The 14267-nt window shown below is 38.9% G+C and overlaps 1 protein-coding gene across 2 annotated transcripts in view; it reads left to right on the top strand.

Moving 5' to 3' along the window:
* Positions 1–3676: 3676 nt before the first annotated feature.
* Positions 3677–14267, top strand: part of plxna1a (plexin A1a) — a 238052-nt gene continuing 227461 nt past the window's right edge. For both annotated transcript variants that reach the window (XM_058764335.1, XM_058764333.1), the window contains exon 1: positions 3677–3870. The gene's annotated coding sequence lies outside the window, so the exon portion shown is untranslated. The remainder of the gene's footprint in view (positions 3871–14267) is intronic.

Genomic DNA, 14267 nt, shown 5'->3' with positions numbered 1-14267 from the left:
CCGGAGAAAAAGAAAGTGTTTGTCCCTAATTAGCTTCCCCTGCTCCCGCTTCCACACAAGATTTTAATTATGATTGGGTGTTGCGGTGGATGTGAAAGAGATGCATGGCTGACATCAAGGAGGCGCTGGCCAGGAGAGATATGCCATGAGCCCCGCAAGCAGTCTAGCATTGTATGGAAGACTTTGCTTGGTGGAACAATGTCCTGCAAAGAAATGTGTGGCCGTGAACCGCGGGACATGAAACTGGAGGCAGAGAGCAGGGAGCAACTTACAGCTGCGTGTTTGCAAAAGCAACAGCCTTCACAGCAGGCCTCCGAATCCATGTTTCTCTAAAAGGTTTTGAAAAGGTGACTGGGGAGGCTCTGTTACAGCCCACATACTGGACCTGTATGGATCCGGCAACGAATATACACTGGGAAGTGGGAACATTCTTGTCTTCATTTGCAGGAGGATGTAAGTTAGGGATAAAAGAGAAAATGACTAATATCCCTGCGATCACCACCTGCTTCATCACAACTCCAGGAGTTAGAAAAGTTTTAGACCTAATCAATCTGAGTCAGACTTTCTTAATGCCAGTGACCTTGCAAACATCCCCAGGGAGGAGCGGCATGCTTACATTCAGATGCAAGGCCATCTACTGAATGACCTGAGTCATCCCGCACCTGCCTTTAAAAACACCTGATCAACACCTGTAGAAGCTCTCTGGTCTCCTATCTCATGTACAGATTAATACTGCCTGTTGAACTCGGTGACTCTGATATAGTCGGTCTGTAGGAGCCCTTCAATTTCATTCGTTTTCTCAGTGTGCTCTTGAGAATTACTCAGTGATTTCTAGGGAGTTTTGACTGGCACGGCTTGATGATGTACATTTTGTGGTGGTATTAGTCTTACATGTGGAACGTTTGGCTCTTGGTTTAAAGTCTGATGCTCGCTGTAGCTTATTCTGGCCAAGAACGTCAATTTAGAAGTTTAAAAATTAACAATAACAGTTGTTATTTTTGTGATGTATAGGGGCAGGCACAACTAAAATCAATACTATTTCACAAATAAACCAGAACGCAACAAATTGGATCTATAAAAGGGTGCACAGATAATCCCAAAGAAATGAGCAGGAAATGTGTATAGACTTTGTAGTCAATATTACTTTGTAGTAATCTATCTATCTCGTGGCCAATCTTGACATTTCTATAGTTAAAAAAGGCCAATATTATAGTATATGAATTTTATTAAATTCAGTTGACATAAACAAACTTTAAATTCCAGCTCAACACAAACCTTCTCTTCTTCTTACACTTTACTAAGCAAATAGACCAACAGTCTATTTGTTTTCCACAAGTCAACAGCAACAAACTTGTTCACATTTAGTCCTCGAAGTTCCTTTACCTTTAGGAAATCAGTGGACAATTGAGAAACAGAGCACTTCAGCCTGATGCTCACAGATTTTGCCATTTTTCTCACCCTGCCAGATTCCGCTGTGCTTTGTTTTGCTGACATGAAAAATGTGTTTGCCTAAAACGTTTATAAATCTCCTCATTTGTGAAATGGTAACTGGCCTATTATATTGTCACCAACACACTATACTGTATGTATTTTTGTAAACTTGTCACTTTTTTGGTCAGACAGCATCTTAGAAGGACAAAATAAGGGCAGACACTGTTATTTGTTGTAAACAGCTTGAAGCATATGTCCAGTGAAGCAATCAGTTATGATGTACCAGAAAAGCCTCACATCACTGCAAAATTGTCTGCAGAAATACAACCATGCAAACCAGTGTTATAAAGGTTAGAGTAGAATTTCAGCTGAAGTTTATTTTAGTGTAAGTTTTGACTGTTCTGACAGCCTTGTTTGTGCATTCAGACTTCGTCTTCAGTCTAGCAGTGGATTTGTCAGTGGGTGTGCAAGTTTGATCCTGAATCCACAGTGTTTATCAGAGAAGCTTTGGTTTCTTTCTGAGGAAGGTTATGTGTGCAGTAGGATGATGGGATTGTAAAGCTCAGCGGGTGGTCAAATACATTCTAACATCACTGGTCAAACAAGAACCTAACCTCAATGTAATCTAAGGATTTATAATACCATATAAAGTAAATACTGGATGGATACCATCTTTTTTTGGCAAAGTATTGTTTTTAAATAATTGTTTATTATGTTTTTTATGTCTATGTTCTGGTCTGGTCACACATTTTTATTTATTTTTTTACTTTTTAAATGTTTTTATTAGTAAGTAAGGTTAAAGCAACATAGTTTGAGTATTTTCAAAATTCAGATGACAACTATCAATTTTCGGTTTCAATGTACTGCATATCCCCCACATTTATTCCTCCATAGCCATTTTATGTTAGTCTCTCCAGTGTAAAATGTTGAACTCTATTGTATGCACATTACTGATGCAAGCCAGAAATCTCATCAAAACAGTATTGGGGAGACTGGGAGTTTTGCAACAATTTATATCAAGAAACAGTATGTAACTCTTATATAATAAAATGTACAGTATATAATAGGCTATTCACATATTTGTCTGCAACAAATTAGAAACAAACTATAACAAATGCCTACCATTTAAAAGGAGCTGAAGCTTTTAAATCTATTTCAAACATCTACATAATGATTAAATGTAAATGTAGCCTAAAGTAATTTTTGGGGCACAATATGTCAAGGTTCCTTACTGTCCCCCTTACTATATATATATATATATATATATATATATATATATATTGACTTACAGACAGTAACTGATCACAATGGAGAGCATTTCGACAGTGTACGGTTGCTATGGTTACTTCATCTTGCCAACGTGACTACTGTTCGTCAAGGTCTATTTGGTGGCAGGTGAAAAACGTGCACTTGTAATATATGTGACCCTGGACCACAAAACCAGTCTTAAGTAGCACGGGTATATTTGTAGCAATAGCCAAAAATACATTGTATGGGTCAAAATGATCGATTTTTCTTTTATGCCAAAAATCATTAGAATATTAAGTAAAGATCATGTTCCATGAAGATATTTAGTAAATTTCCTACCGTAAATATATTAAAACTTAATTTTTGACTAGTAATATGCATTACTCATTTGGACAGCTAAAGGCGATTTTCTCAATATTTTGATTTTTTTTTTTTTTGCACTTTCAGATTCCAGATTTTCAAATAGTTGTATCTCGGCCAAATATTGTCCAATTCTAACAAACCATACATCAATGGGAAGCTTATTTATTCAGTTTTCAGATGGTGTATACATCTCAATTTCAAAAAACTGACCCTGATGACTGGTTTGTGGTCCAGGCTATCCTTTTTTTTAAAAGCCCGTTGAAACCTATACTTGTTCAAAATAAAATAATTATTGTAGGCTTAACCCTCCATTTCATTTTAAACATGTTTATTAAAAACACACATATAGGAAATATTTCACTCTTTTGGCTCATTTCTAATTGCTTAGATTAATGACGGTATTAATCATCTAAAGCTATTTTATACATAGCTTTTACTTTATGCTTGGCTGACATACGCAAAATGCAAACAGTCGCCTGTGTGATTGTACTAAATGTGCTTAGACACATCGACAGGTGGTGCAACGGACCGGTATTCAAGACTACAGACTAACTGTATATTTCACCATACAGACTCCAACGCGCTCAATGTCGCCGCCTGGCCGCGACGCGAGATATATTTATCAGGCAGCGCGTTCCCTGAGACTCAAAACGAGGCTGCGTCTCGATCAGGGCGCGCGGACCGCATTCCTCCTCATTCATGCCGTGCTGAGACTCTTCACACTCGGAAAGTGCAAGCGGAGCTTTACACACTGCTGCCGAGAAAATGTACTCAAGTTTGAGATTTTACGCATGGCGAGGATAATAAACCAAGGCATAAAGAGCACAAGTAAGTAACCTCTGTTCTTTACGCACAGGCGTGACTTTTCAATGCAGTTTGTTTGGGGGAAAATGCAGTTTTTTTTGAGACGGATGCGTGTCGAGCGCTGTTTACTTCGGCGTTCACAGTGAATATATCGATATTTGATTGCGTCGGAACAGCCGAGGAGTGCGATGTGAACATTTTATATGCGGTTTGACACCTCAGTGTCTATTAACTGACGCATTAAACAAGAAGATATCTGCATTGAGCAGCAATAGTGGATGACTAACTTGGTTAGATTCCCTGTGGTTTAATTGCTTTACTGAAATTAGTAACAAGCAGGTTATGTGGGTACAGGGGCGTTCTCTGGGAATATGCAGAATGTAAACGGTGCGTTTGTTGGATAGCTCAGTTTACCACTGCATATCACACTTTTAGGGATACGCTTAACTGCATAGGGAGGAGGGTTTGATGTGTTTAATTAGGCTATATAAATCAGGCTTTGTCCAACACCTCTCAGTTGTTCAGTTATTTGGATTGTCAGTATCAATGTGACAGTATGTGGGTTGTCTGTCTGTAAATTCTCGCCAAGACTAGCCTAATTCAGATGGGAATTCGGCAAAATTGGATGTAGGTTAGAACTGTTGGGCTGCAAGAGAGGCAGAAATCTAAGATTAGACGAATTTCTAATCGCAGTGTAATATCTGCATAGTCTTCACTGTAAAACTCCATTAGATTAATTCAAATCTCAGAATCTTTATTACGATTCAATTACCTATTTTCTTGAGCAGACACTAATACATTTTCTTCGGTGAGGCGGGAAACTGACAGTCGAAGGTACTGTGTGTTTGTATGTTTATGTTGTGTGTATGTTTTGCTTCATTCACTGGAAGATGTCAGTAAAGTCCTTTTTAATACACATTTTAACGTGATGTTTTGCTTTTAATAATGATTTTAAGAAAAAAAAAAAAGTAGACTCGTCTGTGTTTGCTTGTAGTAAGTGAACTGAAAGATGACGATTTTGAGCATTCCAGCTCGGCGTCCTTCCACAGAGGGTTCGATACTGGCTTTGGTTTTTCATATGATTGAAAAGAGCTTCACGTTGGAAAGAATACGTGTATTTAGAACGTAAACGTGTTGCATGAGAGGTCGGTGAATAATCACAAAACATTTATCGAAAATTGGTCGTTTAAAGGTACACTTCAACCACCCAGTCAGCATTAGATCACTCGTAACTGGACTTGAAGGTTTATTGTGGTGAACTACTGCGAGTTCGCGTCATCTCTCCAAAAGTTACGTGTTTATAAACACTTATATGTTTACTGAGAGTTTGATGCCTAACGTGTTTGAGCATAACGAATGGGTCGTAGTGATGCCATTTCATTTCAGTTGCATTCTTGAAGTAGCTCACATTATGGTATGGTTACTTTGTAGTGATGGAAATTCTATGGAATCTAGCGATTTTGGTTCCGATTCTTCTTAACGGTTCGCATTTCTTAACGGACGCACTGCCGAATCTTTCAGTACTTACGAGTAAGAAATATTTGGAAAAATGAATCCAAGTTTACCTGTCCATAGCGCTCTGTTGACAAATGATGAGAGCTTCAGATTTAAATGTAATAACTCTCGCAAAAACTTTGTTTACGCGAGTTTTCTTGCAATTATCGGAATTAACTCTACAGGTTATGATGTATTGAAGCTGCGAACACAATGTAGACTATTAATATGTTTCATTTGCTCATTAACTGAATAGAACTGTTTACAGAGCTCATGCATATTTGATTTACAAAAAAGACTCAATACTCATTCTTTGGACAATATTGTTCGCGTTTTGATTATGTTTCACTAAAAGGAATCGGCTCAAAAGAGTCGTTTTTTTCGGGAATCGCACCACGCTGGTCGCGCTGTATGTTTTTGATTCATAATCTGCTCATAAAGTTGGGTCTGATGTTATCTAGAGCCACCGGTGTATTTTTAAATTAAATTAATTCAACACATTTAGATAAACGCTTGTTTTTCCAAAGTAATCCAGTGAATAAACTACAGCTATAGTCTTTGGCGCTCTTATACTGTCAATAAGAGTCCCTGGTAGTTTGATGGAGTTTGTCTTATGAAGTGATGTTATAGCATCAATCTCAACGTTACAGGCGTAAACGTCCACCTTTATGTCAAAGCGGTTCGCCTCTGCGTGACACTGTGGGAAACGAAGTGCGCCATGTCAGAATTAATCTCGCTTTGAGTCGTTATGTTCCGCGCACTCGGCCTTTGCCGTGATTGACGGATGTTTTAAATATCCCTGACATCCTCACCTTAGAGCTTGTCAGTGCCAACCTCCTCTCGAGCCTCTCTGCCGGTGTGGAGTGGGCTGTGGGCTGTATTAATGCTCCGTGCCCACTCTACATGAGGCGCTGCGTGGTGAGACACTCTTGGCGCCTTTTCCCACACGTTACAGTTCGTCGCAATTACAAGAGTCACGAGCATAGTGGGGGAGACCGGGGCTAGTTGTCACACCTTTTGTTCTTGTGAGTATTAAGTAAGGTTGGCTTATTTTTGAAAGTCAATTTCTATATTAGACATCACCTTAAAGTCTTAAAGATGTATAAATAGGCCTATATGCAGTTTACCTTTTGTGACAACTTGCCCCAATAGTGTTTTTATTGTGTTTTAGAAAGAAAAAAAAAAAACAATTTAATATTACTAAAGTTATATTTTGGGGAAAATACAAACCTCTTAACTTTTACACACACACACTTACACCTCTCAGAAACTGTAATATTGCCCATGTGACAGCTATCCCTGGCCTTCCATACATTAAACGATTATTAATTAATAATCTTGCCCGAAAGCATCTCCCCTCCAAATTTATCAGCTTTAGCTGCCAGTTTGCGGTTTCGTTTTTCCTTTTCTTGAATAGCAGGCTTGTAGATTCTCATTACTTGTCTTTCTAGTTTCCTTCAGTATCACTCCTAGGACAGACAATGATAGCTTTTTGATTGAGTTTATCATAAAACACAAGTTATTTAATTTACCCTTCCAATCCATTATCAGCTCTTTCTGCACCTCGAATCTGTGGAGACGTCAAACTAACACAATAAAGGCAGTCAGGCCTGAAGTGTTTTGAAGCTGACTGTATCAGATCAGAGGAAGAGATAATAAAATTGTTTCTCCCTTCACTTTTCTTCTAGTATGTACGTTTATATAAGTGTGCGCCGAAGGCTGGCAGATGGTTATCCCTCTGAGAAAGCGTGTGATATTTAGATACTTCATGCCATAGGAATATGACAGGAATAGAGAATAGGCTTCCATTTTATATTTGATCAGTCTTATTAGCAGCCTGCTCTGTTGTATATTTTTAGTGCCTTGGTACGATGTGCAACGAGCACTGTTACGTCGAATTCATTACCATTTCCTCTTACTGAGTTATTGAGTGCGTATAAATAGTGCTTTGGCTTGAGCAGGGTTTGGAGATTGAAGGGTCAGGCCATGTTTTGTTTGTCATGGCCGTCTTCCAGAGGAGATACAGCTTTTCCCGCTCCCTCAACAGACTGGAGGTCTCAGCTGGGAACCTCAGTGTAGGATCAGTGCCACTCATGATGTCAGGACAGCAATGATGAGCTCTCATTCTTCTAGTGTTTTTCCAGCCCTCTTTCTTCTCCACTGCCCATCAAAATAAAAGAACTAACGGCTGATTTAGGAGGGAAAAAAACAGTTCCACCTCTACCTTTGTGTAGAGCTACTGTATTTCTTGTTTTGCTGTCAGAATATGGGGCCGGTAGTGAGATTAGAAGCTTGACCAATGAAGCCTGACCATGACCAAGAGTATCTCATTTCAGAAAACATGAGTCAGCAGCATATAATTTAACCGCTGAACAGTATTACATAGCACCGTATTCTAGGAATAGGTAAGTGATGTGCTCTCTCTATCAAAGACACTATTTTCCCTTCTCGCTAAAGAACCAACCTGCTGTGTCTCGACCCAGTTCCCGGAGTTTGCCCCAACTATTCGACTAGTGCTTGAAATACCAAGTGTGACCTTCGACCTCATTGTCAGGTCACATACCATCGTGAATGAAAGTGTCAAGGGTCCTCGAATGAGCTTTTGCAGCCTTCGCCCATCTCGGGTCAGACCCTGACCCCTTTATGCATATTGAACATTACATCAGTTAGCATTATTAGTGATACACGCTGTTAGAATTAAATTACAACGTCTGGGACCGTTAATGTACGTCAATAGCAGTCAGTGGTGTGGATTTCTCTTTTGGGACGGGGTGGGGAGACCTTTCCACTCACCTCTCCTTTCTAGTTTCCAGGATGGCGCATCTATCCCTCAGCCTTATCGGGGCTTGGATCCGATCAATGCTATCTGCCATCTGCTTGCAGACTACAGCTTTACCACCACCCTCTGAGGAGTTTTCTATGGCCCCTACAACTGATCCTGGATAGCATTGTCATGGCACTCACAATGTATTATGTTAAGCATAGGGTAGGTTTCACTGATGCCAAACCAGCTGTTAAGGGTATTATTAACTGGTGCCGTGGTGTTTTTCCTTTTCGCTCGCCTGTTTTGTATCGAGAAGGGCTTTAGGCCTCTTGTAATGGAAGTCACAGACTGGCAGCATCTCGGAGCCAAATTTCTTTTTGCTATATTCAAAGGCGTCTCTCACAACGCATCCCTTCAGGTCTGGTTTGAATCGTGTGTTTATTTACCCCTTTTTGATGAAAGCGACTCTGGAAGCTTAGCTTTAGGCAAAGCGAAATTAGTAATAAGTTAATTTGGGCTGTATGTGCGAAATAGCTATGTTTCTTACCTTTCTGTTCTTCATGGTCCGTTCAGCTTTTTGTGATTCCTCCTTATGGTATAAGCAGTGTGAACTCAATAATAGACTATTTACTGTCTGGTTCATTTCATTTGGCCGTCGTCTCTCCTTGGATACTGCCGTTGAAGCACTTCCTCAGGCAGTTGTGGTTTGTGTACTGAAAGCCAGTTAAATAATGCAAGATCTCTAGACTGGCCATGTAAGTAAGACTAAAAGTGATGGGGCCCAAGGGAACGTCCCTCTCAGAGGAACACAGACGCTCCAAAAGACCTTTCAAGAGGTCAATGGTAGCCATATAGGTGTGTTTTCAATCCGTAAGCAACTGTATAGTGTGCATAAGATATGGTGTACTTTATAATATAGTGCTCTGGGAAGTTGTTTCAGCAAATCGATAAAGCTTTCTCTTGATAGATTGATAGATGTAATATTTCATGATATTGAATTGGTTTTAATAAGAGCGTTGAGCTTGTTAAGTCAAGGTCCTAGTGTTCAGTCTCTTAATTAATATCTCATTAAAAGACGGTGTGTATTGATCTCTCTTGGTAACGTTCAACCTTTAATACAGCCAGAATGGATTTAGATAGTTGACCTCATAATCTCAACTGTTTTCACTTGTGGTTCATTCTGGCATTATAGATTGGGACCTTTGCTTTGTAATTTTGGCTGCTGGTGATCTTTGCTTGGCTGGTTTTGGGCTAAAAGCGGGTTTGATTTGGAGCTCGCTTTGTGAGTTGGTTTTCTTTTAGGATTAGGTCTAATCCGGGTGAGAGAAACCAGCGCATTGGATCTGTCGTGCCAGGCTTATCCGTTGCCCGAGTAACAGAGGACTGTGAAAGGGTTAATTGAAATCCCAAAGCGAGGTGACGTGTCGCCCTAATCCATGCTGCCCCTTGACCTCTAACCTCACGGGGGGTCTTTGACGTCGGACCTCCTCGTCACTGCAGGCTTCTTGGGAGCCCAGCAAACTTCTCATTCAGTAATGATGCTTTCTGACAGAGTAGCAGCTCTGGAAACAGAAATCATTAATCATGTTTCTAGCAGCTAATCATGTTTTTCCAGCAGTCTGAGAGCGAGCAAGTGAAGGAATGGGCTGCTTCTTTTTAAGAAGGTGATTATGCCAACAACAGCATCAAATGAGTGAACTTTAAAAAGTCCATACGGATGCATGCGAAAATGAGAAGAGTTTGAACGGAAATTAAATGTAATGTTTTCCCATATTCAATTGAATAAGTTAGGAATCATGACATACCACATACAGTATATTAATTTTTGCTGCTCTCTCAAGGTGTGTTTGCATTGATTAGCTAATGCTGGGAAGTTTCTTGCTAGTACACTTTCTTACATTTGAGCTTGTCTTACTCTCATTGATAGATTATGTACCTGCTCATTTGCATAAACCTTCAAACTCGGCTCATCTTGTATCAGTGGTGGTTGTTGTGAAATCTTAAAATTAATGAAAATTAATGACTTTTATTTTTTATTTTTTCTGCAAATTGCGGTCAGTGTGAACACACCTTTATTATGTCCTAGTTCCTCATATTCCAAAACCTGACTTTGTGAGAATTGGTAAAAATTCACACAAGATGGGGAAATCGTAAGAAATCACGCATGTCAACCTAGCGATATAGTCCAACCTCTAAACCTAACCATGAATGCAAGGGCAATCAAATATTTTTCAATATTTTACGATTTTGCAATTTTTTAATGAATTATCAGGTGTTATGAGTTTGTTGTCTTTAACTTGCGTGCAAAAATATTTTTCTTCCTAAATCTTTTTGTAATCCTTTCTTTCAAATATTCTTTTGAACATTATTTTTTCTCATGTACTGTACAGTATTTAAACAAAGAAATTCTAATGATTTTGCTATGTTGTACGAATGATCTATTGTCATGACTTTTTATAGCCTAAGTCCTGTGCAAAATTTTACTTTTGTTTTTTAAATCAAATCCTTTCTTTCTTTCTTTCTTTCTTTCTTTCTTTCTTTCTTTCTTTCTTTCTTTCTTTCTTTCTTTCTTTCTTTCTTTCTTTCTTTCCTCTCTGAGAGGTTGTTTAAGTTGCTTTTTGAACATGGGCCTCTCTGTAGAGCTCTGTTGAACATCATCAGCCTGATTCCTTTAACATAGCCGGCTGCAGGCATTCTGTCTCCCTGGAAAATCTCCTCTCTTCCACCCCCAACCCCGCCCCCCCCTCAAACACACTCTTCGAGTGGCCCGTTCTGGAAATGATTACTCTGCCAGACCAATGAGCAGGCTTCCCTTTGATGGGTCATAAACAGAGGTCGGAGGTCAAATTCCTTTCCCCAGATGGAATTCGCTTGACATGCTTCACTGCAGAGCCCGGAGGTGTCGAGGGGGACGGACTGTACGCGTGTCATCATGCCTTAGTGGGTTAGTGTGAGTGTCTGTGTGCAGGATGCACCAGTTAATCTCCTTTGAGACTCTATTTAGAGAGAGGTAATGTGCTATGGTGCCTATGGAAGGTGTGTGTCTGTTTGAATGAGTGAGGGAGAAGATGACATCATGTGTAAGTGTGTGTGTGTGTGTATTTGAAAGTGTCACTCTGATGGAATGACTAGGAGGTGTTCAGCCACAGGGGTGTTGGGCTGTGCGCCTTTACACCTCTCCTGACAACCTGCATTTAACGTGTGTTTAGAGCGGTGTGCGATTCACTGTTTGTGAGGTGTTTTCTTCACCACCTCTTGTTGCCTCCCAAAGGAGCTTTTTATTGGATCCAAATTTTGACAGCCTATTGGCAATAAATTCAGATTTTAGCTGGAAAATAGGTTCATAAAAGTATACTTGTTTATGCAGAGAAATACTTGTCTCTAGACTGATTAGGCACCATAAAGCACTCAACAGTGTCTTTAGTGAGACTGTGAACGCACAATGAATGCACAATATGGTGCTTAGTGGAAGTGGGTTCTTTCATGTTATAATTTCCATTTTTATATGGGCAGTTGACGTGGCTTTTCATTTGCTGTTTTTTTTCATGAGTAAGATATATGAAAATTTAGAATCTGAAATTTCATGTTGAAGAAAAATGGGTATTTTTATTTTTACAATATGTCTTTTGTATGTATTTTATCATGCAGTCTCATGGGAAATATGGAATTAAAACTTTCCTTAGTATGTCCCCAGAGTTGAATAGCACATTAATCAAATAAAACAATCTGGCATTTTATCAATTGAGTTCTATTGTCTTCTAAAACACGGATACATGAATATTGTACATCTTTAAAGGGGTGGTTTACTGTTTTTTTTTCTAGGCTTGATTGTGTTTATGGGGTGCAGTCTAACATGTGTTCATGCTTCGTTTTTTTAAAAATGCATTATTTTTCATATAATTTACCTTTATTCCACACCGCTCTGTCCCTTCTCTGATAAACGCCTCGATTATTTCCTGTTTTTATGAAGTCCCTCCTTCAGAAATAGGTGATGGACTCTGATTGGTTAGCTGGCTCAGTGTGTTGTGATTCACTAAACCGCCGAGCGTGCGTCTAAATGTCCCGCCCCTCAGCTCAGCGGCATGTACTCCGGTTGTATTGTAAACAATGGCGTCGTCTATATTGCTTATCAATTTGAGTCCGATTGAGACGCAGAGGATATTAGTGAAGAGGATCGCGCAGAAACTGTGCAAGCACGGCTCTTAATGTCATGTTTTTGTTTGTTGTCTCATACTTTTAGATATGCTGTTATTATGCTACTGATTATGTTAGCTTTTAATATACGGTTTTATTCTGATTAAAGCTTTAATACAGTACGGCAACCGCACACGCGTCCATGTATGACGCTTCTCATAGCTATGTGAAAATTTATAATTGGAACAGTTTGTTGGAGCTGATCTGACGATCTGAATGAGAGAGAGAGAGAGAGAGATGCAGAGCAGGGCGACGTGAGGAACAGTATTAAGAACGGCTGTTTTAGAACATTAATTTTGAAACTTGTGAATCCATTAGAATCGTTAGAAGACAGAATCGCGATTCATATATGAATAGATTTTTACATGCACCCCTGGTTTTCTCTTCCTCTTCTCTAAAGCAGCACAGCATGGCCTCGCCCCCTTCCTTACATGTTCCCGAGGGCGGGGTTTATCTGGGTCCGTGACGTATCAGACCCGGGAAGTAGTTCGTTGTAGTCCCTTACCAGCCGTTTTTGTAGGCATTAAACTTCCAGAATTTTAAAAGATGATATATCTGTTTGCATTGAACTTTCAGCACTGCAACTTTGCAGATATTGTTTATGCTCAAACAGCACCATTACACACTAACTAACGTTAAAAAAGTGAAATTGCAATCAACCACCCCTTTAAAAATGGTCTCCAAAGTTTCCTTTGATAAAATTTCTACAAAGCTTGATATTTTATTTTTATTTATTTTTAGACAGGCTATTTTTCAGATACATCTGTTGAATCTGACTTGGGAGTTGAGCCTTAAAGTCTTAAGATGATCTCTAAAAGAGTCATGTTATCTGTTGGCTGTCAAAAGTTTTTAATAAAAAAAAAAGCAGTCATGGAATCTAAAAACATTCTCATGTGGTCCGTTTGTAAAGTTGAAGGATATTCAAGAGATGAATTAAATTTAAATTTCGTCTGTTTTGTTTTCCCTCTCCTTTTCTTCATATGTCCTCTGTCTTGCCGATTAAAAAGTAAGCCCAAAAGTTTTACTACATCTTACTACATAAGCCCAAAAGCAGTTTTACTACATTTGCTGTTTTCAAGCAAAACTAGATTTTTAGTGCTGCGTGCCTGTGAAAAACTTGCCAGCAGGATGCTAGTGTGTTCTGGGAGGTTGCCAGGACCTTGCTATGCAGTTGCTAAGGTGTTCTGAGTGGTTGTTAACATTGTACTGTGGGGTTGCTAGGATGTTCTAGGTGGTTCATAGTCGATTGCTTACTGTCCCAGTGATATTGTCAATATTGTGATATTGATACTGATATTGTGAAATTTTGAAGTAGAAAGACTAAAATAGTTACTAAATAAAATAGTTATTTTTTGTAAAATATAGGCCTACTCCAGTATTCTGTTTTATTAACAACTTTGAAAAATCATAATTTACAATGTACAAAAACAAGTTTTGGGCCAGTTCCCATGGAAGACCATTTTTGTACATCTAACAACTATTAATTTATTTCTTTTTGTTGTGCCGTTATAGTTTTTTGACCCTTGCTAGTGCCGTAAAACTACCATTTGACACTTTTTGTAGCGTATTAACCCTAAATCATATCAGAAATCAGATGTCTTTACTTTTATTTTCTACACTTTTTTTTTTCTTTTTTTTTTTTTTTTCTCAGTGTAGCATTTGAGGAATCATTCCTGACATTTGTAGCACAAACTGTGCCACATTATACTTTAAGAAATAACTAATCTGAATATGAACATTTATAATAGTGACACAAGCCCTATTAATTAAGTTTCAAGTTTTCTACACCTTGTATTTGACTTCAAAAGAATGACCTTGTCCATACATAGGCCTAAAGTGATACACCTCTATATTTAATATTCAGAAGGACAGAGACATAAGCGCATCTCTCCTCACATCCGCAGCTGTTAGAACTCGAAATCTCTCAGTGGATGAGAGCTTTTGTGAGATGCAGCAGATGCTGTTTGGT

Source organism: Onychostoma macrolepis, chromosome 23, assembly GCF_012432095.1.
Source record: "Onychostoma macrolepis isolate SWU-2019 chromosome 23, ASM1243209v1, whole genome shotgun sequence".
NCBI lineage: Eukaryota > Metazoa > Chordata > Actinopteri > Cypriniformes > Cyprinidae > Onychostoma > Onychostoma macrolepis.
The sequence above is the reverse complement of the archived record's forward strand: the minus strand, read 5'-3'. Positions and strand labels throughout refer to the sequence as shown.